This window comes from Macrobrachium nipponense, chromosome 1 (genome assembly GCF_015104395.2).
Source record: "Macrobrachium nipponense isolate FS-2020 chromosome 1, ASM1510439v2, whole genome shotgun sequence".
Lineage (NCBI taxonomy): Eukaryota > Metazoa > Arthropoda > Malacostraca > Decapoda > Palaemonidae > Macrobrachium > Macrobrachium nipponense.
The window spans coordinates 216,082,094-216,087,335 of record NC_087200.1 but is presented as its reverse complement, the minus strand read 5'-3'; the positions used below and the strand labels follow the sequence as shown (position 1 = coordinate 216,087,335).

The 5,242-nt window shown below is 35.2% G+C and overlaps 1 non-coding gene across 1 annotated transcript; it reads left to right on the top strand.

The window, feature by feature from the left end:
• Nucleotides 1-3,481: 3,481 nt before the first annotated feature.
• Nucleotides 3,482-3,563, top strand: Trnas-gcu (transfer RNA serine (anticodon GCU)). The gene has a single exon. It is a non-coding gene; the product is annotated as a tRNA-Ser (tRNA).
• The last annotated feature ends 1,679 nt before the right edge of the window (nt 3,564-5,242 follow it).

Genomic DNA, 5,242 nt, shown 5'->3' with positions numbered 1-5,242 from the left:
TGTAGCTAAGAAGAATACACCTGTGTTAAACGTTCCCTCGATTATTATTTTTGCATGTCCTACATTGCATGCACGTAAACTTATCTCTCTCTTGTTTTTCCTTCATATCCCGAACCCACAAATGACCGAGATCAGGTCATAATAATATATATATATATATATATATATATATATATATATATATACTATATATATAGTAATATATATATATATATATATATATATATATATATATATATATATATATATATATATATATATATATATATATATATATATATATATATATATATATATATATATATATATATATATATTTTATAGGATAACTTTTTATCAAAGAGTAAAAAAAATTCATCCTATGTGGTGTACCTTTGATATCACTGTATAAGACGTGTCTAAGATATGAGATTAAAATATCATTAAAGTGTGGTGTTGACGGAGGAAATTAAGGAAAAACTGGACTAGTGATCGTTGGGGAGAGAGAGAGAGAGAGAGAGAGTCATAAATCTTTTATGAAAGCAAACATTCCCCAGTATATATTGATCAACAATGCAAAAAATTAACAAAAAAAAACATTGCAAAGTAAAGTAGCCTCGGGATCGCTATGAAACTAAGGTGAAGGACAGCGATTCCTTTTCAGTGTCAAAGGAGAGTTATTCCCATCCTTGAATTTTATGCCCCGCCATCGAAGACCGCAGATCTTAACTGCAATGCATTAAATTAGCATTTATATCAATCGAAGACGTCATGAAAGCCGCTCGCCTTGGTCTTGTGATAAATTTGGAAAGGATTCTCGTGAAGTGTGCTTCTGAGAGTCAGGATAAATTAGTGGATATTTGTCTATATGTCTAGAGAAGGGATCTGGATGAATTTGAGGATATCTATCTTTACATCAGAAAGAATTAGGATAAATAAATGGGACATCTCTCTTTGAATATGAGACATCTTTGTTATATTCCCGTGATTACACCTAAGTGATTGGCATGAATTAATCGTTTGATATGTTGACAACGACGAGTCCCATAAGATCATGAACCCTTCCAGAATTCACTGATTACTATGAATCTTTCGCAACTGATACCACAACTTCATTCTCTAATAGAAACTGAATCGCTATTGATCGACATACAAGAATTTACAAGAATTTAGCAATTATGTTTTTTTAAACAAAATCAGTTGGATAATGGAGGAACTCATTTGCATAACGTTATGATATTTCCAGGTGCAATAAATTACTGCTTTCCCTTTTTGAGAAGACGATTTTGAATTGAGAAAATAAATTATTTAACATGAAATAGAATTAAGAAAAAATGAATTTACCTTCCAGAAACAGAAGAAATCATATGTATAAAAAAAGTTCCGGACTAGACCAAACGCTGGGAAACAACAGATGTTCAAGTTCCCGTAAAGGAAGCAGCAAAGAATTCATCGATTTTTGTTGTGGAGTTCAGACGGTGCTCCTTTGGTCCAACCCTTAAAGGAAATGATGCGTGATGGGAAATATATGAGGTTGAAGCTTTTTTATTTTTTAAATACCGTTGATTTTTTTTCTTACTGCTTGACTGATTAGCTCCTGGTCTCAGTATCGGGAAGAAATTTGTAATAGCATGAATACTTTTCATTATATACGATTTTTTGTTTTTTTACGAAAATAGTCTATCTTATTTGAGACTTACAAACAATCTTGCTTAAAAAGTCTACAATTTACTGAAGTCTGAATTATGACAACCAAAATTCTTTTATGTAACAATGAGGAGACAATAGTTCTCATGCCATGCAGCTAATTATTGTTGTTGTAGAAGATACATTAATAAAAAAATAATATTTCCAGATGAATAAACAAAAGAACGAGAACGTACATCAGTATAAAAAAAAGTAAATTTTACTGAATTATTGAACTATAGATCTCAAGACGAGTAAGAAGAGCGCCTGTTGTTTACCATTACCTAACATAATTGGACAGACTTCTCCCCTTTTAAATCACTCAACTGTAAGACATTCAGAGAAAAGATTCCTACTTCTTCACCTATTTTCGTCTCTCTTCAAGAAATACGAACCGTTATCCTGATTCCTGATATGAGGGATGGTTAGGTGGGTGACCAGATTCTCTCTCTCTCTCTCCTTTGCTATGAAAGTTATTGGAATGGAACTGGACACTTTTCGAGTTCAGCGTTGCAGTCAAAATTGATGGTTCCTGGCGGTTGCTGGCTTGTTACCCAACGACATCTGCTTACAACAGAGAGAGAGAGAGAGAGAGAGAGAGAGAGAGAGAGAGAGAGAGAGAGAGAGAGAGAGAGAGAGAGAGAGAGCTTCCTCTTTTGGTTTCAATCTTTAATTTTTTTTCTACCCTCGCAATTTTTTTAAGGAATAGTTGATTTTTATCGTAGTTTTTTTCCGTAAAGGCAGAATTTATATTGTGTAGATCTTCAAAAAATACTGTATTAGATCTGACCCTAGATCAGAGAAGATAGGTAAGGAAAGTGTACAATTCTAGAGTTTAAATAGATAACAGACGATACCTTAGATATCAAATAACACACCGCTGATTTCATTTCTCTCAAAAGACTCAAACGTATTTTTACACTCGCAAATTCTACTGATGAAAAGAAGGAACACTTTGTCCAGAAAGGAAAAAAAACGAGAGAGGGCATAAGATAAGGTTTATGTAGTCAAGAATTACATATAATATCGTAGCAGTGTATCTTTGCCTTACAGACTACGAAGTTGAAAGGAAACGAGAGAACTGGAGTGGAAGTTATTCGAGACAGATAACCATAAAGAGAATGAAGTCCTGGGTTTAGCAAAAGGCAAATACACAGGAAGAATAATATTGACTCTTTATGATGTAAGCTCATTCTTCTTCTTATAATAATCAGTATTAGGTCCGTATCTCAACATTTTCCTTTGGCCAATTTCTATCCTCTTATTCTTCCTCCTGCACTTCTTACTGTTTATATACTACAAGTTTTCAGGTGCGTCCACCCTACTGTAAAACGTCGGTAACTTATCGCACACACATCACAAATAAGTTGAATGCAAGTCAACGACGTTTTGTTACCAAGAGCAGTGCTTCATACTATTCTCCATCATTGTCCAACATTTCGTTCCCCACTTATGGTAGGTGACTTGTTTCCGGCATTTTTTTGACATTTGATGGATGTTATCGACATGTTTATATTACGTTTATGATCATAAATGTGTTGTATACTTATCGGTAGTCAAGGCAAATGCTTCATACGTTTAACTAGTATTCGCTACCAACTTACAGTAGCTGACTTGTTTTCAACATGTTATCGACATATTTGCGGTAAGTTAGCGACATGTTTATGACACTTTTAAGAGCATAAATGTGTTTTACCGCAGTAGACGTCAGATAGAATATCATTCGCACCTGTACCAGGTACACCACTCTGTCTCTATGAGCGCTGCCATAGTCAGGTCCCTCATCACAAGAGCTCATATGTAGCCAAACATCTTTGACGAGATGCCCGAGTGGTTAAGGCGTTGGACTGCTAATCCAATAGGGTTTCCCTGCGTGGGTTCGAATCCCATCCTCGTCGACAGGTGCCTTTTCTGATCCCGTAGAAATAGACCAGCAAGTGTGCTCACAAGGGAATACACATCGTTCGAGGCCCGAAATTACGAGAAGGTGGTATATATTTTGTTCCCTATAAGAACCGGACTGCATCTGTTAGCATTAGCAGTGAATTAAATGTCTTTTCAGTTACTCGACTGTTGGAGGTTGCAGTTACAGTGAAGCGAGAGAGCAAAGGAAGGAGGGTACTAGGAGTCATCATTCCACACTGCGGCCCTCACCGAAGTCTTCTGTATCCCAGTTTGGTGAAATAGTTTATAGGATTCTCTGTCTGTTTGTCTGTCTCTCCCTCTATTCTATGCATAATAAATCTACAATCTTGTAATTCAAGAACAGCCAGTGACAAGAGAAGAGAGGTAGAAGTAGACAAACAGACAGAGAGTCCATAAACTATAAAAACTAGTTTGTTTGATATAATCAGTTTTGTTAAATAATTCAAAACACGAAATTACCAAGATTAATGTGTATTTTATATACAATTGAGTATCACAGTTATTCCTGTTTCATATTCACCAAAACAAGAACTTCAAATAAATAAACTACCCACAACAGGAACACAGCTCGTCAACACTGAACCAAGTTTCCAGAGTCATATAAGACCTGAACTTTCTCAGTTACTTTACAAAATCATCATGCTGACACTATTTAACCTTTTTAGATAAAGTGGAAAAATGTGCCAAAATGGTTTCCTATATTACTTCAAGGCCAATGAAAAAAGGCATATGCTAAAATATATCTAGGAATCTCCTGTTCCTCGAACACACAGGCACACCAACACAAACACACACATACTTACACACGCAAAAGACGCATCATATCACAAAGATTTTGCGAGAGACTATCGGCCCTAATTTAATAAGAATTTTTCTTCTGAAGTAGGGATATCGTGCCAAAGATTAATTATACCTCCTTTGTTACTTTAATCATAACATTCTTTTTACCAGGGTCCGAATATTGATAACATTATTGCAGACTTAAGCAGTTCCGTTTTTTTCCCTTCTGGCAGGAATATGGTTGTTGGATATGTTAAGAAATTCCTGAAATATGGAATACGGAAATATCTTGTAAATTCGATCAAAAAACGTTTTTGAAAGGGGAGGGGGGCTAAGGGGGAGACGTAGATAGCATAGGCGATGGGGGTGGGGTATCTCTATCCACCTCGTACATACCATCATAGACGACGTTAATTACTAAGCGAATACTGGAAGAGGTAATTCATTACCACCTCGGTTTTGTGCGATCTGTGTATAAATTTCTTAAGGATAGAATATCGAAATTGGACTCTCTCTCTCTCTCTCTCTCTCTCTCTCTCTCTCTCTCTCTCTCTCTCTCTCTCTCTGACTGAGAAATCTGTTTTAGCCGGTATAGAAATATGATAGATAGGAAGCAAAGGAATAGAGTTTAGTTTAATATTTATTTGTAGAAATTTTACTTTTACTTGAGTTTCCTTAATAAGATGAACAAATTTTGTTACGTTTAGTATTTCAGTTAATAAAATTAATTTCGATTCGAATAACTAATTTGGTAAGAACGTTTCTAAAGTCTATTTTCCCGGCAAGAATGGAAGACCATTAAGTAATTTAGTGGGTAACTTATGGACAATTAGCGGCAATACTTGATGCTGTGGTTGGTAGTTGCCTATAT